General features: G+C 39.0%; 1 long non-coding RNA gene across 1 annotated transcript; it reads left to right on the forward strand.

Annotated features, from left to right (window-relative positions):
- Positions 1–283: 283 nt before the first annotated feature.
- On the forward strand, positions 284–21,305 carry LOC123383660. The gene is made up of 3 exons (XR_006593599.1): positions 284–393; positions 15,473–15,509; positions 21,233–21,305. It is a non-coding gene; the product is annotated as an uncharacterized LOC123383660 (long non-coding RNA).
- Positions 21,306–24,296: the final 2,991 nt, after the last annotated feature.

Below are 24,296 nucleotides of genomic sequence, written 5' to 3' on the forward strand. Positions count from 1 at the left end.
TATGCCCAAGTCAAAAAATACGTCCCAAGGTAAGACTCTGGAAATAAGACTCTAATTCCTGAATCTATAAGTAATGATTCTAACGCCACGGCCTGTTTCTGAACTGCAAATGTTTTATGCTAATTTGAAGTGCATTCTCAGGAGAAATGATTCTCCAGGATGTGTTAAGAAATCACATCTCCCAGTATAAAATTTTAATTGGATGATTCACATACTTTTTTGAGGCTAAAAAAAAATTTAATTCAATAATGTTATCTTGTAATCCATTGTTCCTTTCTAGAAAATAAGAGATCATATTAAAGAAAAACAACCACAACAACAAAACTGGCTGGAGTTTCAGTGATGCTGAGTTGGGAACGACTTCCATCCATTCTATATGATTGGTAAGACAAGGTGAGTGGATGTGGTTGTTTTATAAATTCATTGATACTTCTGTGAAAATCCCTCCCCTTAAATATATGCTGGCTTCAGTAACTGGTTTCTAGTGAACAGAATATGCCGAACTGCTGTGATTTTTAAGGCAGGTTTAGAAAATGTGATACAGCTTCCATCTGACTTTCTTTCTCTAGGGAAGTTCACCCTTAGAACGCAGCCACCACGTGGTGAGGAATCCCAGACTACCTAGTGAGTCTTCATGTAGATACTCCAGCTGAGACTAGCCAACGTCCTAGCCAAAGGCCAGCCTCAACAGCCAAACACGTGCGTGAACAAGCCTTTAGATGATTCTAGTCTCCAGCTTCCAGTTATGTCAGCTGATGCCAAATGAAGAAGAAATTAGTTGCCCTACTCTGCTTTGTCTAAACTAAAGATTGGTGAACAAGAGGAATGCTGTTTTGAACTACTAGGTTTTGAGGTGGCTTATTATGCAGCAGTCAATTACTACCACAGATACTGATACTAAAAATGGTGTGCTGCTATTCAAAAAAACCTAAAACTAAACTTCCTTTGAACCAGGAGGTAGGTGGAACCTGGAAAGCTGTAGAAAAGCGTAAGAATGAGACCCAAAAAGGGCCTCCACAAGACTCTTAGTGGAAACCTGATGGCCTGTGAAGAGGCTGACAGCAAGGGTTTCTAAGCAAGTGAAGAAAATGACACTGGAGGAAAGGGAAGTCATGCTACAAAATACCTGAAAGTAAAACGGATAGGAAAGAGAAACTAAAGACTATGCAACTGAAAGGAACCAGGACTTACTGGGTTCAAGTATCTGTTTCTCATTTACACCTCTCTACATGTTGAACTGTCAAATAATGCTAAAATAAAGAAATGGCTTTTGGGTTAAGAGAAAATCTAGGGTGCTACCAGGAAAACAGAAAGATTTAAGGTATGCCTCCAATTTCTTTAAGGATCTTAAGAGTATAACATTTTGGTGGACCTGGGTGGCTCAGTCAGTTAAGCATCTGACTTCGGCTCAGGTCATGATCTCACGGTCCGTGGGTTCGAGCCCTGCATCGGGCTCTGTGCTGACAGCTCATAGCCTGGAGCCCATTTCGGATTCTGTGTCTCCCTCTCTCTCTGCCCCTCCCCTGTTCATGCTCTGTCTCTCTCTGTCTCAAAAATAAATAAACGTTAAAAAAAAAACAGAAAAAAAGAGTATAAGATTTTTTTAAGTAGGTTACACACCCAACATGAGGCTTAAACTCAGCACCCAGAGATCAAGTGTCACATGCTCTACCAACTGAGCCAGCCAGGAGCCCCAAGAGTAGACGAATTTTAAAGGCATTGTCCTATAAGAGCTTCACAGGAAACCTGAAGTGAAAAGTTTATCTCAAAAGGACTTGGGAGGGTCGCTTTGCTAAAACACGGCATGAAATCGAGTAATATTTACAGAAAACTAAAAAAGGTAAGAGATATATAGTAGCAAACATACTATTTGCTACCTTGGACTAAAAGAGACCAAATAGTGCAAAATGTAAAGAGGCCACTGGGTCTTAGAAGTCCTACAGGGAGGAAGCAGGATGAAAAAAACAGCTGCAAATACAGGTCATTCCTTATGAAAAGGAAGGAACCAAGAGCTCAAAGAGTAAAGAAAGGGAAGAGACATGGAGAAAGTATTCCCGTGGTTAGGACTAAGTCCTAACTTAAGAACTGACAGCATGCATCAGGCTGTATTTCAAAACTCCTATGGACTAGGGTGCTTCCCATCTTCTTTTTCTGAATGGGAGAGTCTTCGGCAGTTGACTAGAATGTTGCATTTGTGAGTGGTAAATAACTGTCTCTTTCGTTCTCAAGTCCTCATATTGAGAACCCTTGCACTCAAGCGGCAATACTTGAGATACCATAACCCAGGCAGCTTATCCCCACTGCACCTGATTAAGATGGTAAGATCTTGGACTCAAGCCCTGAACCTGATGGCATGATAACTGAGACTTGCAGGAGGTATTGCAAGGGGAGGGGAGTGAATGTATTTTTCAGGTGGGAGGAATACAAACATTTGTGGCCAGTGGGTAAGTTATACTGCTTTTTAAAGGTGTCCATAGGTTTTAAATATTAATTCTATTTAAAAAAAAGGCCATGGAACAACCTTAGTGACGTGCTCCTAATGAACAGAATATGTGACTATGATCCTGTGTGTATTCCAAGCCTAGGTGGCAAAAGGTGATACAGATTCTGCCTTGCTCTGTATCTCAGGCTGCTTACTTGGAATCTAGCTCCCCATGTAGTGAGGAAGCCTAGGCCACAAAGAGGGTCTAGGTGTGTCAGTTTAAGTGTTTCTGCTGCCTCCTGAACTGAAGTCCCAGGCAACAGCCAGCATCAACCACCAGACGTTAGTGAACAAATCTTCAAGTGGATCCAGCCCCAAACCTTTCAGTTGTCCCACCTGAAGCTGAGCGGGGCAGAGACTAGCTGTCCTGGCCACACTTTTCCTAACAGATTTGTGAACAAAAGAAATCTAACCTTTGGGGAGTTTGTTAAGAAAAAAACAAAAATGATAATTTGAAAAGTGGATGAAAAAAAAAGAGATAAGACACATAAACCTGTATAGGAGAAATTGTTCTCCATTAATGTAGGTTGTAATAAATGTTAAGATTAATTTATTAACAACCAATGGTGCTAATGAGAAGAAGCAGATAACTAGAAGCACGATCTAAGAAGTTTTTCTCTCAGTTTTTCCCCAGTTAGGATCATATTAGCTGCTCATTTTCCATATATGGCCTTTATTATGTTGAGGTATGGTTCCTCTAAGCCTACTTTGTTGAGGTTTGTATCATGAATGGATGTTATAGTTTGTTAAATTCTTTTTCTGTGTCTATTGCAATGATATGATTTTATTCTTTTTTTTTTGAAAATTAATATGAGGTATCACATTCATTGATTTCCAAATATTGAACCACCCCTGCAAACCAGGGATAAATCCCATTTGGTTATAGTGAATGATTTTTTTTAATGTGTATTTATTTTTGAGAAAGAGCACAAGCAGGGGAGGGACAGAGAGAAAGGGAAACACAGAATCTGAAATAGGCTCAAGGGTCCAAGCTGTCAACAGAGCCTGACACTGGGCTCAAACCGACGCTACCATGAGATCATAACCTGAGCTGAAGTTGGATGCTTACCTGACTAAGCCACCCAGCTGCCCCTGCCCCCCGTGAATGATTTTTAATGTATTGTTGGATTCAGTTTGCTTATTTTGTTGAAGATCTTTGCATGTTCATCAGAGATGCTGACCTGTAATTCTCTTTGTGGCATCTTTATCTGGTTTCGGTATCAGGGTAAAGCTGGCATAGAATGAATTTGGAAGTTTCCTATCCTTTAATGTTTTTCTGGAACAATTTGAAAAGGACAGGTTAAACTTTGTTTTTTCTTTTATTTTCTTTCTTTCTTTTTTTTTTTTTTTGTATTAGCTCTTTTTTACATGTTAAAATTTACATCTGAAGTCATCCGGTCCTAGACTTGTGTTTGTTGAGAGATTTTTTATTCCTGATTCAGTTTCCTTGCTGGTTATTGATTTTTTTCAAATTTTCTATTTCTTCTTGTTTTAGTTTGGTAAGTTATATATTTCTAGGAATTTATTCATTTCTTCTAAGTTGTCCAACTTGTTGGCATATATTTTTTCACGATATTCACTCATAAATGTTTGTATTTCTGTGGTGTTGGTCCTTATTTCTACTCTCACATTTGTGGTTTTATTTATTTTGGTCTTTTCTATTTTCTTGTTGATTACTCTGGCTAACACCTTATCAGTTTTATTAATTTTTACAAAGAACCAGCTCTAGGTTTCATTGATCTGTTCTAGTATTATCTGTTTTATGTTTGTCTATCATTCATTTCTGCTTTAATCTCTTTTTTTAAAAGTTTATTTTGAGAGAGACCACACATGAGTGGGGATGGGCAGAGAGAGAGAGATTGAGAGAGAGAGAGAATCCCAGACAGGTTCCATGCTGCCATCAGAGAGCCTAACACGGGGCTCGATCTCACAACTGTGAGATCATGACCTGAGCCAAAATCGAGAGTCAGACACTTAACCAGTTAACCCACCCAAGGGCCCCCTGTTCTGATCATTATTACTTGCTTTCTTCTGCTGGCTTCAAGCTTCATTTGTTGTTCTTTGTCTAGCTCCTTTAGGTGTAAGGTTAGGTTGTTTGAAAGTTTTCTTGCTTCTTGAAGTAGGCTTATATTGCTATGTACTTCCCTCTTAGGACCACTTTTGCAGCATCTCAAAGGTTTCAGACCATTATTTTTTCATTTCCACTTGGATACACGTTTTCAAGTTTCTTCTTGTATCTCTTGCTTAACCCGTTCCAGTGCAGTAGCACGTTATTTAACTTGCATGTATTGTTTTTAATAATTAAGGCCTATTTTTTGTTTGTGATCCATTCTTGAGAATATTCCATGTACACTTGAAAACAACGTGTATTCTGTTTTAAGATGGAACGTTCTAAAAATAATCTCTTAAGTCCAATCTGGTCCGCTCTGTCACTCAAAGCCATTGTTTCTTTTTCTTTTTTAAAAAAATATATGAAACTTATTGTCAAATTGGTTTCCATACAACACCCAGTGCTCATCAAAACAGGTGCCCTCCTCAGTACCCATCACCCATCCTCCACTCCCTCCCACCCCCCATCAGCCCTCAGTTTGTTCTCAGTTTTTAAGGGTGTCTTATGCTTTGGATCTCTCCCACTCTAGCCTCTTTTTTTTTTTCCTTCCCCTCCCCCATGGATTCCTGTTAAGTTTCTCAGGATCCACATAAGAGTGAACACATATGATATCTGTATGGCTCAAAGCCATTGTTTTTTTGGTGATTATCTGTTAAGATGTATTTTTTGGTGATTTTTTTTGTTAAGATCTATTGATGTAAATGGGGTGTTAAAGTACCCTATTACTGTCTTATTATCAATTAGTTCCTTTATTTGGTTAATGTTTTATGTACTTGAGTGCTCTCGTGGTGGGTGTATAAATATTTACAATTGTTAGATCTTCCTATTGGATTGTACCCTTTATTATGATATAGTAGCATTCTTTGGCTCTTGCTACAGTCTTTGTTTTTGGTTGTTTATTTATTTTGAGAGAGACAGAGTTGGGGAGGGACATAGAAAGGGGGAGAGAAAATTTCAAGCAGCCTCCATGCTGTCAGCCTGGAGCCCAACATGGGGCTCAATGCCACAATCCATACGATCATGACCTGAGCCAAGACCTAGTCGGTCGCTCAAATGACTGAGGCACCCAGGTGCCCCACAGTCTTTGTTTTAAGGACTCTTTTGTCTAACAAATGTATCGCTATTTTTTCTTTTAGCGTAATAAATTTTTCTCCATCCCCTCACTTTCATTTTTTTTAATAGAATTTATTGTCAATTTGGCTAACATACAGTGTGTATAGTGTGCTCTTGGTTTTGGGAGTAGATTCCCGTGGTTCATCACTTATAGGTAACACCCAGGGCTCGTCCCAACAAGTGCCATCCTCAATGCCCACCACCCACTTTCCCTTCTCACCCACCGCCCCCCATCAACCCTCTCTTTGTTCTCTGCATTCAAGAATCTCCTATGGTTTGCCCCGTTCCTTCTCTGTTTGTAACTATTTTTCCCCTTCCCTTCTCCCACGGTCTTCTGTTAAGTTTCTCAAGTTTCACATAGGAGCAAAAACATATGATATCTGTCTTTCTGTGACTTGTTTCATGTAGCATAATACCTTCCAGTTCCATCCACATTGCAAGAGATAGCACGATTTCACTCTTTCTCCTTGCCAGGTAGTATTCCAGTGTATATATAAACCACATCTCTTTATCCATTCATCCGTTTATGGGCATTTAGGCTCTTTCCACAATTTGGCTATGGTTGAAAGCACTGCTATAGACATTGGAGCACATGTGCCCCTATGAATCAGCACTCTTGTATCCTTTGCATATATTCCCAGTAGTGTTATTGAGGGGTTGTAGGGTAGTTCAATTTTCAATTGTTTTGAGGAACCTACGCACTCTTTTCCAGAGTAGCTGCACCAGTTTGCATTACCACCAACAGTGCAAGCATCCCCTCACTTTCAATCTGTAGGTGTCTTTATGTCTAAAATGAGGTTTTATAGTCAGGTCTTGTTTTTAATCCATCCTGTCACCCTAGGTCTTTTGGTTGGAGTGTTTATTCCATTAATATCCAAAGTAATTATTGACAGGTATGTATTTATTGCCATTTTACTACTTGTTTTGTGGTTGTTTCTGGAGATTTTCTCAAATCCTTTAATGTTTTTCTCCCTTTGATGTCTTTCTAATTTGCTTTAATGATATATTTGGATTTCTTTCTCTTTATTCTTTGCATAGTTATTAGTGGGTTTTGGTATATGATAAGCATTAATTTGTATATCACCTCTTCGGCGTGTAGCAGTCTATATTAAGTTGATGGTCACTTATGTTAGAGCTTATTTTTTTTTCTCTTCCCCATGTTTTGATAAGCTATTATACTGTATATCCTTTTTTGGGGCATTCCTTGACGATTTTTTTTACAGAAATATACATTTTTACTGCTTTTACATTTCCTGCCTTTATACTGTCACTTTTGATCTCTCCTTTCCACTCAGAGTCCCCGATAATATTTCTTACAGGCTGATTTAGTGGTCACAAACTCCTTCCATTTTTGTTTGTCTGAGAAATTCTTTATCTCTCCTTCTATTATGAATGATAGCCTTACTGGATAGAGTATATTTGGCTGCAGATTTTTCTCATTCAGCACTTTGAATACATCATGCCATTTCCTTCTGCCTTGCAAAGTTTCTGTTGAAAAATCTCCTGCTAGCCTTGTGGGTTTTCCCTTGGAAGTGAATGACTTGTTTTGCTGCTTTTAAGATTTGTAGCAGTGGGGCGCCTGCGTGGTTCAGTCAGTGAAGTCATGACTTGATCTTAGCTCAAGTCATGACCTCACAGTTAGTGGGTTTAAGCCCTCCAGTGAGCTCTGCACTGACAGCACAGAGAGTGCTTGGGATTCTCTCTCTCTCTCTCTCTCTCTCTCTCTCTCTGCCCCTCCCCTGCTTGTGTCTGCGTTTCGTCATGGAAATAAAAAAAACAAAAGCAAAAAACAAAACACTAAAAAAAAAGATGTTAGCAGTATATTTTGCAAATTTAATTACAACATGCCTTGGGTGTTGATTTTGATGGAAGTTCTCTGTGCCTCCGGGATCTGGATGTCTGTTTTCTTGTCCACATTATGGAATTTTTCAGTTATTGTGTCTTCAAATCAATTATCTGTCCCCTTCTCTCTGTCTTCTTCTTCTGGGACTCCTATCATATGAATGTTTTTACATTTGACGGACTCACCGAGTGCCTTAAGTCTATTCTTGCATTGGATAATTCTTCTTTGTCTTCTTCAGCTTCACTGCTTTCCATTACTTTGTCTTCTAGGTCATTAATTTGTTCCTCTGCTTCTTCCAGCTTGCTGTGCATTTTTACTTCACTCTTCATCTCTGTTTCTTGAACTCTTTTATGTCTGTGGTAAGAGTCTCTCGGATGTCTTCCATTCTTTTCTCAAGTCCAGTGAATATCCTTATGATCATGGTTTTAAATTCTCCATTAGGCGTGTTATTTATATCTGTCCCATTTAGGTCTCTGGCCATGGACTTATTCTGTCCTTTCATTTGGGATAAATGCTTCTGTCTTTTCATTTTGTTTAAGTATCTACCAGCTTCTGTGTGTTAGAGAAGCCAGTTATGTCACCTGCTCCCGAAAGTAATGGACTTAGGAAAATGACGTCATGTAATGCCCAGGGTCTAGCACTTCAGGGAGTGTCACCAGTGTGTGCTGCATGTGTCTGCTGTTGTGTTCTGGCTATGCTATCCTTTAGGCCAGTCGTCTGCAGAGGCTCTCCTTGCCTGGTCTGGTGAGTGTTTGGTCCCTGGCCTGAATGTAGCGAGTTTTAATGAGATGTGCTCTGGTCTGCTTATGAAATGAGACCTGTCACCACCTCTACTGGAGCTGAGGCCAAGGGAAACTCTCTGGTTGGGAGATGTGGTGTGGGCAGGCATTTGTCTTGGTCTTCTGGGGGAGCGGTCTGCTGTGCTGGAACTCAAGCAAGAGTGATTGAGAAAGGTAGTTCCACCAGAGTGCAAGGGGGTGGTGTTTCTTGTAAGCAAGTTAGGTAGCCAGAGTTAGCAATGCACTGCTTCCTGCAGGTGGCTTTATGTTTGTGGTGAGGGGCAGGAGAAGGAGTTGGTGCCAGCCAGTGGCTTTGTTCCTACAGACAGGTCTCTCTGAACTTTGCCTCTGAGGGACGTGCTCTGAGAAGAGCAACTAATCTCCCCACTGTGTGCCCCAGGCACTCTTCAGACCACTGTACCCATGCTATATGCTCCCACGTTGTTTGTCTGCCCTCTGTCCAAGAGCAGTGCAGTACCTCAGGGCTCTAAACCAGCTAAACCGGATGCCCTTTAAAACTCCAGACTTTAAGCATTACTGGTTGCAAGAACTCACGAAATGCAGCCCCTCTTGTTTTCCAAGCCAGTGGCTATGGGGAAATGTTCTCTTTGTGCGTTCCCCTGTACGTTCCTCTCTCTCACCCTTACCCACAACCTCGACTCCCTCCCCTCTGCAGCAGCCAGGATCTGTTTCTCTTCTAGACATTTCTGCATCAAGGACCTTCTTTGATGTGGCCTCTTCTCTCCCTTTTGTTGTGGAGTTTGTTCTGTCAGTCTTCAGGTCTATTTCTGGGGTATTTAGGGTGAGCTGATTGTTATCTAGTTGTATTCATGGGATGAGGCAAGCCTAGAGTCCTCCTACTCCTCTGCCATCTTCCTGTCTCTAAGATCTTTTGCTAAGATTTCCTTCAATTCCAACAACTCTTACAAGTAGGAAGGAATGCCTCTTTAGAATGTCCCCTCAAGTAAAGGTAGAAGCACAGAGACATATGATTTGAACCACAATAGTTGAAAAACTAGAACGAGTCAATTTGATAACCAAAATTGGGCCTTTGATATGATTTCAATTAAAGGAAATAGGCAACTTTGAGTATTTTTTAATCCATTGAATGCTCAATCTTCATTCTCCTTTCCTCAGTGAGAAAATAAAGAGAATGTCATGGAATCATTTTTCATCTTTTCAGTAGCAAAACAAATGTACTGTCCTTTAGCACTACTTAAATTAACTGCACATTCTCCTTTACCTTATTCCAACCTTCTTTGTGTGGGGAGGTAAGACCATTTCATCTTTGTGTTGTCCCACATGCTTCTCCATATCATACAAGTTGGCTTCAAAAGTTTGTTGTTATTCAAATTACCAATCAACAATTTGTCTCTGATAAATCAGCTTAATACTACCTCACTTTGTACAGCTGTATTATTTTAATGATGTAATGTTTATTCCATTAATTATACGCTGAGCTATAAAATATAGCTATGCATATCTTTCTATTTAAGTGAAAGAAGGGGAAACAGGCTACTGTGTTTTCCAAGAATGTAGGATCTGTGCCAAGAACAAGATTAACACTAGTGTCACACACAAGAACCAGAAGAGGATCTCATTGTGAATTGCAAGATGATGGGTGAGAAATTTTGTTTAAGAGGAAAGAGGAATCTCCCAGAGTTAATCTTTTCCTTCCTAGAAGGTGAAAACTATGGATGAGTCTATGCATTATAATGAGATAATAAAACATAATGAAGTAAACTTTAGACTGAGTCAAGAGATCCTATGGCCAAGATTTGATGGAAATGAAAGTGGGCAGCTGACTGAGACACTAAAAGTTTGCACAGGCGGGGAACCTGGGTGGCTCAGTCAGTTGAACCTCAACCTCTCAGGTCATGATCCCAGGGTCATGGGATCAAGACCCCTGTCAGCCTCCACACTAAGTGTGAAGCCTGCTAAAAATTCTCTCTCCTCTCTCTCTCTCTCTCTTTCTCTCCCCACACACCACGTCATCCTGCTTGTGCACGCTCTAAAAAATATATAAATATAAATAAATAAATAAATAAATAAATAAATGTATGAACACACTAAAGAAAGAGCATTTTATCTTTTTGAGCCTGACTTCACATCGAGTCATGGGGTCAGCAAGGCATAGGCTGGCGAAAGGGTCCTTCAAGAAGCAAAAATCTCTATAGGAGCAAAGTTAAGTTCTACTACATTGACTTTTTATTATTACATAAGTGACTGGTAATTTGCAAGATAACTAGGAAAAAGTTTTCATAAAATTTGATATGGTACTGGCATAAGGACAGACATATAGATCAATGTATTAACATTGAGCATCTAAACATAAACTCTCACATTATAGTGAACTGATTTTCTACAAGGGTGCCAGACAATTAAATGGAATAAGACTAGTCTTTGTAACAAATGGTACTGGGACAAATGGATATCCACATGCAAAGTAATAAAATCAGACCTCTACCCCATAGCATATATACAAAATTAACTTAATATCTAAGAGCTAAAATGATAAAACTCTTAGAAAAAAGCTTACATGTGTATGTTTGTGACTGGATTTGACAATGATTTCTTAGACATGACACCAAAAGACAAAAGCAGATTAAGTTTACTTCATCAAAATTAAAAACTACTATGCTTCAAATATCACCATCAAGAAAGTGAATAGGCAAGTGACTAAATAGGAGAAAAATACCTGAAAATCCTGTGTCTGCTCAGTGATTTATATGTAGGATATTTAAATAACTCTTCCAATAATGAAAAGACAATCCAATATAAAAACGGGAAAAAGAATGGATTAGTTCTTTAAAGACGATACAGAAATGGATAATAATCACGTTAAAAGGGAGATGTTCGGGGTGCCTGGGTGCCTCAGTCAGTTAAACTTCTGACATGGGCTCAGGTTACGATCTCACGGTTCGTGTGTTCGAGCCCCGCATCGAGCTCTGTGCTGACAGCTGAGAGAGCCTGGAGACTGTTTCAGATTCTGTGTCTCCCTCTCTCTCTGCCCCTCCCCTGCTCACACTGTCTCTCTCAAAAGTAAAAGAGACACGTTCAACGTCATTAGTTGTAAGAAAATGCAAACCAAAAACCACAAGATGCCATTTCATAGCCACTAGAATTGCTATCATAAAAGCAACAGATAATGACAAACATTGGCAAGAATCAGGAAAATGGGAACTCTCAAAAACTGCGGATGAAAATGTAATGTTGCTGCCACTTTGGAAACAGTCTGGCAGTTCCTCAAAATGTTAAACTGGAAAAACAATTGTTCTAAACCTATTTGAGAGAGAGTGCACAAGTAGGGTAGAGGAACAGAGGAGAGGGAGGGAGAGAATCCCAAGCAGGCTCCATGCTCAGAGCAGAGCCCAATGTAGGACTCGATTCCAAAACCCTGAGATCATGACCTGAGCTGAAATCAAGAGCCGGCCACTCAACCGGCTGAGCCACCCAGGTGCCTGCCCCTCCTCAAAAGGTTGAAAAAAACAAAACAAAAACAAACAAACAACAAAGGTTTAACAGAGTTACCATAGGAACCAGCAACTGTATTTATAGGTATATACCCAAGAGAAATCAAAACATGTTCACATAAAAAGGTGTTCATCACACAAAAAATAACTTCAAAATGGATGAAAGACCTCAATGGAAGACAGGAAGCCATCAAAATCCTCGAGGAGAAAGCAGGCAAAAACCTCTTTGATTTTGGCCACAGCAACTTCTTATTCAACACGTCTCCAGAGGAAAGGGAAACAAAGGCAAAAATGAACTAGGGGGACCTCATCAAAATAAAAAGCTTCTGCACAGTGAAGGAAACAATCACCAAAACTAAAAGGCAACCGACAGAACGGGAGAAGGTATTTGCAAATGACATGTCAGATAAAGGGTTAGTATCCAAAATCTACAAAGAACTTCTCAAACTCAACACCTGAAACACAAGTAATCCAGTGAAGCAATGGGCAAAAGACATGAATAGACACTGTTCCAAAGAAAACATCCAGATGGCCGTACAAATCAAAACCACACTGAGATACCAACTTGTGCCTGTCTCTGTTTTCTAAGAAATTAAGGAAACGAAACAAACAAACAAAAAACTATAATCAGTAGTATGTTTTTATACTGGGTCTTATAGTTCTGTTTTTTCTAGAACAATCCCTGTTACTTCTTTTGATTCCTATCTGCCAGAAAAGTGAACTAAGTCCTAGTTAGTTGGAGAAAATTAACTAATTTTTCATATTTGAGAGGAACTTGTATATGATAGAACATAGTGGCAACCACCAGGATTCTCTTTTTTTTCCTTCTGAGTAAAATAGGATTGTTGCTTGTTTCACACATTCTGACATCATGATTTCATCTATTCTTTTTAAACATTTCTTCAAATGGATATATAGGAATGTAGGAATTTTCAAGGCAAATACCAAGAAAAAGATTTTCCAAGAGAGATATTCTGTGACATAGCCTTCTGACTGTAACCATGTGTAACACATCAACCCAAATAATGAAAAATTCATATAACGCCGTTGTGTTAGAGGCACCACAACGACACCCAGATTTGATTATTGACCAGAAGAGCTCCCAGACCTCACCGTATAGTTGTACTCATGCCTGTGGTTTGGTATGGGGGCAGGCTAGAAAGGCCAATCAGCACAGAGAAAAGGTGCATGGGGTGAAGGCCAGAGGAGACCAAGCACAGGCTTCCAGGAATCCTTTCTCTACGGAGTTAGCAGGCTGTGCTTAATTCCTCCAACATCAAATTAGGACAGCACAAGTAAAATATTGTCTGCCAGTACGAGGCTTATGGATACTCAGTGCCTGAGTTCTCATCAAATGCTAATCACATAGGCATCTTCTCCTTAACATGTCCCAAAATTCCAGGTTTTCAGAAGGAAATCAAGTGTACGGCCTTAAGCACATTGTACCAGCACTTAGGCAGAGTGAGCCACTCTTAAGCAGCTAGGGAATGGTGGGAACCCTCCTTAAATCCAAGATCCCAGGGAACAACCAAGAGCCAGTCATTCAAGTAGGATGTTCTGAGGGTAGCCATCTTTGGCCTGCTGAATGAAACCTGTTCTTCATGGGAATTATAGCCCTGACGTCATTTTTGGTGGTGTCTTCAAATTTTATTTTACTAGCAAGTAATATGATGGTTACCATGGTACTGCTTTCAGTTTCATCATCCATATGAAGTAGGTATTTGTACAAAAATTACTAAGGCAATATTAGGTCATTATAATCTTTTTTATGTGATTAAGTTTTCATTATGATTCTAATATACGACCAACATAATGATTTTGGATTTAAAATTAGAATAAAATCTTTTAATTATATGGAAAACTCAGGTTTGATTCATATAGTGCTCAATCCCTGTTTATAGTTATAAGATATTTGATCTCATTCACCAATTGTTTTCTTGCCTAAGTATATGAATAACTTTTGTATTTTTGTGTATTGCTTTATGTATTTTCATATACTTCCATATGGGAGAGTGTCTCCATATTGTGTTACTTTGATCTCTATCTTAATTTTTAAGGTGACTGTATCATGCATTAATATATGCAAAGAGTAGCTTCAGTGGATACCGTGTTTTGTTGTTGTTGTTGTTTTATACATTTAATAAGCCTTATTTTTCACAGCAGTTTTAAGTTCACAGAAAAATATAATAGAAAGTACAGAGAGTCTCCATATACCATACCATGCTCCCATACATGCCTGGCCTCCCCTGTTGTTGTCAACATCTTGCACGACAGTGGTTCATTTTAGTAGTATATTTTTTTCAATTCCTTTGTTTAATTTTGAGCGAAAGAGCATGCATGTGTGTGAGCAGCAAAAGGGGCAGAGAGAGAGAGGGGAGAAAGAATCCTGTGCTGTCAGCACAGAGCCTGATGCAGGACTTGATCCAATGAACTGTGACATCATGACCTGAGCTCACATCCAGACTTGGACACTGAACCAACTGAGCCACCCAGGCACCCTGAGAACTGTGATACATTTTATATGGACACTAACTCATCATTTTCAGGCCAAGTCTCTAATTTTCATTAGTGTTCAGCCTTGGTGTTATACATTCTATGAGTTTTCACAAATGTGTAATGATGTGAATCCACCTTTGTGGTATCATGTGAAAGAGTTTCACTGCCTTAAAAGTCCTCTGTGCTGTGCCCCTTTATGCCTACATTCACCCCAACCCTTACCTCCATAGTCTTGCTCTTTCCAGAGTGTCATATAGTAAGAATCATACAGTGGATATCTTTGAATGTTTAGAAAATTAAAATTCTCCGGTAATTGAATGTAGGCATTCAAGATATTCTTTGCCCTTTGTTTTTTTTAGTTGCTCATCAGTAGAGGATCTGATGACCTCTGCTTTCCATAAAAAAAGCATGATTTCTCTAGATGTGTGTCACTTAATGGGGAGGGTTGAGAAAAATGCCATTATGAACCACTACACAACACTCACATTAAGATCATCCTCCTCTGTGATGTGTGGTGGGTCTAGTTAGACTCTCTAGCAATGGAAGGAGATAGTCTCAAGAGGTTAGAACTTTATCAAACTGGAATGCCAAATCCTTCTTACTTACCTTGCCATTGGAAATAAGGCCAGGGAGAGTATGTTTGCTATGGTTTGGCCATGCAGCAAAGTACAATAGCTATAGAGCTCTAGCTCTATAAAGCCCACTTTGTGAGGGGGTGTTTCATCCTAAATCTGAACAGTCTCTACTGAAGGGCTGGGGAAGTTCTGCCGTGTGACTGCAAAGTAAACATACTCTCTTTTAACTCCTCTCATAGTGGAGGTCCAGAAAAATCATGCTAGTTTCAGTTTGACATTGTCAGCTTATGATCATCATTCTCCTAATGATACCATTTTCCTCCAGTGTCATAGAGTTGGTCAGTGATGGTCATTGTAAACATCAGTTCACCTGTAGGTGTCAAATTCCGATAAAACCTATTCTTGCTTTTGGTCAATATAGATGAGAAAGTAAGATTTCTTAGTGCTTTAAGCCTACCAATAGTATAATAACCATTCAGTGTAGTGTGGTTTCCAGGTGTGGTCCCAAAGCAATACTTTTTGACAAATCATAAGCTGTACAATTGTAATTTCCTCTATTTTTCGATGGTTGATTTACCATGTATTTTGCTTTCTTCTGTAGGAGCAGATAAGAATCCTGAGGAAGACTCTATAACCAGGTAGAATTTTTACGGATTTGTAAAAATTACATTTGTTGGGGCACTTGGGGGCTCAGTCAGTAAGGGTGTGACTCTTGATTTCAACTCAGGTTTGTGAGTTCAAGCCCCACGTCGGGTTTTGCACTGACAGCCTACTTGGGATATCATTCCCTACTTCTGTGTGCACTCACTCTCAAAGTATAAAGGAATGAAATGAAATGAAACAGAAAATTAAAGGAAAGGAATGGAAAGGAATGAACTGAAAATTACGTGTTTCCTAAGGGAACGCAGAGAACAAAAGCAGTTGTTGCGTGTTCTACCCTGGACTAGACACTATATCCTATGCATAACATCTGTTAAGTTATACGGTCATTGCATAGCTTTGCAAAGTGTGTTATTGTAGCCTACTTTTTATTACTTTTGCAACTGTGGTTCAGGGAGGTTGATTACTCGACCCATGATTCCATAGTTAATGAGTAACTGCGGGGTTTGCCCATCAGCTTGTGTAGCTTCCACATCCATTCTCTGGTTCCTCAGCAGCACTAAGATGAAGATACAGATCCTAGGGCAGATCCACTCAGAATGTCAAAGCTAATGATGTCAGAACTCTAATTTAGGGTTTTCTTAAGAACCCAGGTTAGTCCAAGCATTTGGCCTTATATATTTGACCAGTAGTGCTAGCAAAAGTAATTAGTGCAGTGGTAACAAATCCCTTGTTTTTACCTTCCGAGATTTCGGGGTGGATGTTAGCTATGGCCATGGTGTCACGGCTTTTACATAATAAACAAGATCAAGTCAGGCATATCCCTAGATGTCGTAATATCTCCTCTTCTTGAGACAAATGATTTTTCTGTAAGGGAAGGATATCTAGTTGTAGACCATGTTACATGAATTAAATTCAGCCTCTATTTCGAGGATATTGCTATATGATTCTCTGTTGCCTAAGTTCCCAGGCTGGTTTCCCTTTGGGCTAGTATGCTTAACCAGTTTTAGGAAGCTTTTTCTTTTTTTGGAGATTTTTCCCCCATGATTTTTCTATACTGTGTTTTTGCCTTTTTACTTTCTTCTCTGGTTTTCTTGGTGTTTTTTTCCATTAATTTTTCCAATAGTGCCAGGTAAGGACTCTCCATTTTTCCAGAGGCCAAATCAAAAGCACTTAGAATCTCAAGATTTAGTGAACCTCAGAGATTAATTCATCACAATACCCTCTGGTACTTTAACCTATGTTTAACCTCCTTGCCCAATGGTTGTATCCATGGAGAATATGAAACTCAAAAGAGATTGAAGTGACCTAGTGGGATATGATAATTGACAGAAATGAGATTTAAATTTGGGTTCTTTTCTTTTTTTCTTTACTTCCTTTCTTTCTTTGTTTTTTGTCTTCACATTGCAGGCAAATGTTTTAATAATAGAAAGCTGGGAAGTGGGTCTAATGAATACACTGAAGGAGGGTAAGAATCGAATTAGCAGAGGAGACCAGGTTTCAATAAGAACAACACTGAGTTGGATAGGAATAAGAGTTTTAGAAAAGATGTCAGAATATGGGGGTTTATGCCAAGTGAGATAAAGGTGAATGACAGGAATGAAGGACCTAGGATTAGGGGAGTTGTTTAGAATAGCATATTCAAATAGAGAGTTCAAGAGGGTCGTGACCAGGTTTCTGCTTTTGTGTGTGTTGGTTTCATTGAAGGTGCGAGCATACCTCAGATTTTCTGATGAGAGAGATTAAAAATCATTTGAGCTGCTGGGAAGAGTCTGTTTACAGCAAATAGAAATATGATATCCCCTACTTCCACCCCAACTGAGGAAGGATAGCTTAGATCCTCTCAAGGAATTGGGGGTGGGTGGTGGAGATTCCGAACATCAGGGATGTATGGTCCAAGGCAAGCTGTCTCCTCACTCCACCTCTTTTCTTAAATCTGTGATGCCCTTCCCATGTACTTGTAGGGCTGGGCAGGGGTAGGACTGACTTGTCAAATCAGTAAGGGAGCTTCATCTGGATCGGTGATAACATGCCTATGTTGAGGTGACTGTGTGGATGACTGAGACTCCCAGTTCGCTTGTTCTCCAGGAGCAGGACATGGCTCCTACCCTCGGTCATTTGAGCCCATCCTTGTTGTAGGAGTGTATGGCTTCATAGGCTAAAGATTGAAAGGTTGGGGGATGCCACAGAACCGTGCCGAAGAGTGATGTAGGAGTGGGAGCTCATAGGGAAGAAAATAGTCAGGCAGCGTAGAGAGAAACAGAGGCACAACTACCGGGACCATTTTGATCACAGTCTCTCTCCTTGGGTAGCTGAATGCCCCTGAAGGCTTGGAATGTCTTGCTAGTTATTATGGACCTAAATAAGGCAAGACCAGTGTGGGAACAAAGTTGGCCTTGGGAACTTTTAATCTTTTAATCTCTAGTTAGTACTACCACTCATAACATAGAAATTTTACTTGGATATATTTACTTAAACGGAGGTCTACCTGACACACAATGTAATATGTGATGCAAGAACTCTGGATGTTCCATCATGCTCGCCATAAGCGTAGCTCCCATCTGTTAATGTATGATGCTATTATGATACCACTGACTAGATTCCCTATGCTGTACCTTTGAGCCTTGTGATTTATTAATTCTATCACTGGAACCCTGAACTTCCCTCTCCCCTTCACCCATTTTGTCCATCCCCCCACCTCCCCTCCCTTCTGGCAAGAGTCAAAGGTCTGCATTTATGGGTCTGTTTCTGCTTTTTCTCTGTTTGTTCATTTGTTCCCCTTTTAGATTCTACATAGAAATGAAACCATATAGGATTTGTCTTTCTCTGTCTGACTTATTTCACTTAGCCTCCTATCGTCTAGGTATATCCATGATGTTTCAGATGGCACAATCTCATTCTGTTTTATAGAGGCATAATATTCCATTGTGTGTGTGTGTGTGTGTGTGTGTGTGTGTGTGGTCTGTTCATGCGTTGGTGGACACTTGGGTTGCTTCCATATCTTGTCTATTGTAAATAATGCTATAATAAAGACAGGGGTGCATATATCTTTTCAAATTAGTATTCCCATTTCCTTTGGGTAAATAAATACCCAGTAGTGGAATTACTGGATCCTATGGTATTTGTATTTTTAATTTGTTGAGGCCCTTCCTTACTGGCTTTCATTGTGGTGATACCAATTTACATCCCATGACCAGTGCACATGTTTTTTTTTTCCCACACCCTGAGCAACACTTGTTGTTTCCTGTGTGTTGAAACTGAGCCATTGTGACAGATGTGAGGTGAGAAGTCATTCTGTTAACGTTTATAGATATAATTTTCAACCATTTCAGAGAATTCCCTGCCTGTCACACTTGGTTATGGACACTCAGACTGGGTCTTTCCTGGAGATTTCACAGGTTAGGAGAGGTGGAGGCAAAATAAAGAATTTAAAGTTTTTGTTTTGTTTTGGTTTGTTTTTTTTCAGTATATAAAGTTTGTTGTCATATTGGTTTCCACCCAACACGCAGTGCTCATCCCAAAAGGTACACTTCTCAATACTCATCACCCACCCTCCCTTCCCTCCCACCCCCATCGACGCTCAGTTTGTTCTCAGTTTTTAAGAGTCTCTTATGAGTTGGCTATCTTCCACTGTAACCTCTTTTTTTTTTTTCCTTTCCCTCCCCCATGGGTTTTTGTTAAGTTTCTCAGGATCCACATACGAGGGAAACCATATGTTATCTGTCATTCTCTGTATGGTTATTTCACTTAGCATAACACTCTCCAGTTCCATCCATGTTGCTACAAAGGGCCATATTTCATTCTTTCTCATTTCCACATAGTACTCCATTGTGTATATAAAGCACAATTTCTTTAACAGGGTCCAAATGTTGAAAGACCTATACTCTGAAAACCGTAAAACACTGATGAAAGAAATTGAAGGTGATGGAAAGAGAAAGACATAAGATGCTCATAGATGGGAAAAATACATATTTTTAAAGTGTCTACACTACCCAAAGCAATCTACAGGTGTAATGCAAGCCCTGTCAACATACCAACAACATTTGCCACAGAGGTAGGCAAACAATCCTAAACGTTGTATAGAACCACAAAAGACCTTGAATGGACAAAGCAATATTGAAAAAGAGGAAAACTGGAGGTATTGCAATCTCAGCTTTCAAGTTTTATTTCAAAGCTGTAGTAATCCAAACAGTATGGTGGGTACTGGCATAAAAAAATAGCCACATAGCTCAATGGAATAGAACCGAAAAGCCAGAATTAAATCCACCACTGTATGGTCAGTTCATCTTCCACAAACAGGAAAGACTATCCAGTGGAGAAAAGGCAGTCTCTTCACCAAATGGTGTTGGGAAAACCGGACAAGCCACATGCCAAAGAATGAACCTGGGCCAATTTCTTTACTATAACAGAAATAAACTCAAAATGAATTAAATACCTAAGTGTGAGACCTGAAACCATAAAAAATCCTTGAAGAGCACAGGCCGTCATTTCTCTGACTTTTGCTGTAGCAACATTTTACTAGTTATGTCTCCTGAGCCAAGGGAAATAAAGCAAGAATAAACTATGGGGACTACATGAAGCCACAAAGCTTTTGCACAGTGAAGGAAACCGTCAAAACTAAAAGGCAAGCTCTGGGATAGGAGAACATATTTTCAAATGTTTTGCAAATCCAGTAAAGTGTTAGTATCCACAATATATAAAAAATTGATACAAGTCAACATCCCCCCCTCCAAAAAAGCCCAGTTCAAAATGAGCAGAAGACATAACCAGACATTTTTCCAAAGACGACATACAGATGGTCATCAGACACATGAAAAGATGTTCCCCAAAACTACAACGAGATACCACGTCACACCTTTCAGAATGGCTACACTCCAAGACACAAGAAGCAAGTGTTTGTGAGGATGTGGATACAAAGGAAACCTCTTGCACTGTTGGTGGAAATGCAAATGCGTGTGGCCCCTGTGGAAAACAGTATGGAGTTTCCTCAAAAAATTAAAAACAGTACTCTCCTATGATCCAGTAATTGCACTACTGGATACTACCCAAAAGAATACAAAAACACGAATTCCATGGGATACACGCACCCCTGTGTTTACTGCACCATTATTTCCAATAGCCAGCGCAAGTGTCCACTGAAAAATGAGTGAACGAAGTTGTCCTGTATGTATGTATGTGTGTGTGTATGCGTAATCCATACACACACACACACACACACACACACACACACACACACACACACTGGAATATTACTCGATCATAAAACAATGAAATCTTGCCATTTGCAATCACCTGGATGGAGCCCGAGAGTAGTATGGTAAGCAAATTCAGGGAAAGAGAAATACCATATGATTTTACTCATGTAGCACTTAAGAAACAACAATTGAGCAGAGGGAGAAAAAAAAAGGGTGAGACAAACCAAGAAATAGGCTCTTAACTGCAGAGAACAAACAGATGGTTCCCAGAAAGGAGGTGGTTGGTGGGAGTGGTGAAAGAGGTGATGGGGATGAAGGAGTTCCCTTGTCATGATGAGCATGGGGTGAGTACGTAGTTGGTGAATCACTATATTAATAAACTAAAATAACCCTGGATCTTACTATTACTGGAATTAAAATAAAACTTATTGAAAAAACCAGAGGCCACCTTTTAATTATACCAAGAAATTTTGTTTAATAAACAGATAGCTGAACTTTCACTTAATTTTTTAAATTTTGTTTTTAAATAAATGAACATGTTTTTGTTGTATACTTTTGCTCTAAAGGCCTTCTGACACACCTGGTCCTGATGATTTATGGTCTACATCAGCTAGCCAAGACTTTGATTTTGGTACCAAGGTAAAGTACCCTCCTGTGAAACTCACTTTCCTGCTCTGAATTGAGTTTTCTCCCTTATTTACTCTGAAAATTTAAGAGGAGACTGTGTATCATCATTTTATGTGTGTCATGGAAAGTTAGCAAGACAAACCACTTTACAGATACATGACACGTTGAATGTTTTGTTTTGTTTTATTTTGTTTTGTTTTACTTTGGTAAATCCTAGAGATGGAGGCTGATAAAAGAATGGGCTGGAAAATATATAATGACCGTCAAATTATATTGGGAAAAGCTTTCCCATCACGGAGGCACTATGACATTTGGTTAAGGATAAGGATTCTTACTGTGATAGTAACTTGACTGATAATACTCATGCCTAAATGAAATCTTATTTGGTCCAAGTATCTATTGTAGGTTGCCCCAACCCCGGGCAAGTTTTATTTTGGTGAGATACAGGATTTTCCTTTGGCTCTATCCTTTGTTCTACATTTAGACGAAAATAATATTAGAAAATGTAGAAAGTTAGATGTTTACATTATTTCTCAACATTTACCTCACAAAGGTGTTTCCCTGTAGTTTTGAAATAACTCCATGAAGAGTAAGTTAAAATTGTGCATCTCCCTGCAGGATACGTATTTTGCTGAAAAGAGTAGCTCTATGAGCAGAGGCTCTTCATAGCCAAATTGTCAAATTTCTAATTTCAGAAGTCTTTCATATTCTAGTTTTAAAAATATCTCCTCCTAGTTCTTGTGTCAGATTCTAAAATTTAAAATTTCAGATATCTGATATTTATTTAAATATTCATTTCAAAACCTCTAAATCATTATAAGCTACTGGAGGTTAGGAAACATACTTGTTTGACTTCTGGAGCTCCTAGAATAAAGTCTTGCTTGGAAGAAGCAATGTCATACTTTTTGAATGTGAATAAATGAGTAGGGAAATGGAATTCCGTAGAATGGAGTTTGAAAAGCAATGAAATACGCATGATATATCACAATTAAATATGTGAATTTAAAAAGTCAGGTTTCAGTTTATATTCCGTTTTAGTGTTTAATATGTATAAACGCAAATGAATTCTATTGAGGAAATCAGGAGTTACATACGAAAGAAGGTTACAGTATATTTTTAGTATCCTCCCATTGTGAGCTTAGAATTGCAGAGAAAAAGTCCTCAGCCTTTGTTTGTGTAACCCCAACTGTGTCCCATTACATACATCCTTTGAAAGTTCATATTTCTTCCTAGAATTCTTATTCCCAATTCTTTTTCCATAGTGAAAGTTGATGTGTTAAGAACCTTTCTTTTTCCGTTCTTTTGTTAGTCTAGTAATAGTTTATAGCTTTTCAGAAGCGATAGATGCCAGGAATTGAACATTTTTTTTATAGTGAAAAACTTAAATTCTTTATTACAGTATTTGTAAGCAGATAACTGTAGAGTGATAAAAGTCAGTATTATTAGAGACATACTGTGAATCGAAGCCTCTGTTTTTCGTATAGTTTTTATATATATATATCTTTAAAAGGTTTAAAAAAGACTATTGTTCATAGTATATTCCCAATCCTACTTATGTACCCGTGAAAAACTGTATGTTGTTTCCACTTACCTTAGTTTGCTCACATTTCTCCTTTTCTTCCTTGTCTTAAGCTCATGCTTGATTGATTGCTCCTGTTTTATTTTTTTTTTTCCTTTTTTCCTCTTCTCCCCCCATGCTTTTTAAGGTATTTTTGATGTTTTTAAAGTTTATTTATTTTGGAGGGAGAGAGAGAGAGTTCAAGCAGGGTAGGGGCAGAGACAGAGGGAGACACAGAATCCAAAGCAGGCTCCAGGCTCCCAGCTGTCAACACAGAGCTCAATATGGGTCTCAAACCCACAAACCGTGAGATCATGACTCATGAGCTGAAGTTGCATGCTGAACTGACTGAGCCACCTACGTGTTCCCCCCACCATGCTTTTTTTTTTCATGGTTTACCCCCACAATAATGTTTCCTTGCAGAAAACATTTCTTTAGTGTCTGTTCTTTTAGTACATCACTTTCTGTCAACTCCATTGTCAACATATTGGTTACGGAATTCTACTGTCTGTGTGTGGTTTTCATCCATGACTTATTGTCCCACAAGGTTTATTATCCTTTTTTCCTCTTTCTTGGAAGGAGCTGAGCTAAATGTTTTTGTAATGTTTGTATTTCTCCTGGAAAGGGAGGGAGAGAGAGAGAGAATGAGCCAATGCTAGTAGGGAGGGGCAGAAAGAGAGGGAAGGAGGGAATCTCAAGCAGGTTCTGCACTGTCAGCACAGACAGTGTGGCTTGAACCCCACTAACAGTGAGTTCATGACCTGAGCTGAAATCAAAAGTGGGTCACCTAACTGACTGAGCCACCCAGTGGTCCTGTAAGGAGCTACATTTAAACAGTCATATTTGTCTTTAGTGTTTTGAGAAACAGAAGCCACTTAAACTGTTTGCAATTCCAACTTACTGACCTAAGATACCACTGAAGAGTAAGTTTGTATATTTACTCTTACAAGAGATACTTCATGCCAGTCTAAATCATGCAAACACTTCACAAGATAACATATTTAAATTTCTTAGTGTTAGTTTTTTCAACATGCTTTCAATTACCTAGGGTTCAATGTTTATCTGAGATTACTTTGGTAAAACATTTACCCGATATTAATCAGTTACAGGTACGGCAAGTAACATTTTGAGACTACCTATGAGATCTCTTGTAATCCTCACCACATGAAAAAATGGAGACTAGTAATAAATAGTAAATGGCATAACTGAGATGTGAATATACATTTGAATGATTCCAAAGCCTGTGTTCCTTGTGTAATGGTGCTCATTTGGTAATTCAATGATTTTATTGAATTGGATTCTTATAATCCTTAAAGCTATTAATTCTATTCTAGAATGTCCCAAAACCACATGTAGCAAAGCTACTGCATTCTTCTTGGCAATTCATTAAAAACGGTAAGCTATTGGAAGGCTTGTATTATTCACTAATTCTTGTCCATTCTTGT

Source organism: Felis catus (genome assembly GCF_018350175.1).
Source record: "Felis catus isolate Fca126 chromosome F1 unlocalized genomic scaffold, F.catus_Fca126_mat1.0 chrF1_random_Un_scaffold_34, whole genome shotgun sequence".
Lineage (NCBI taxonomy): Eukaryota > Metazoa > Chordata > Mammalia > Carnivora > Felidae > Felis > Felis catus.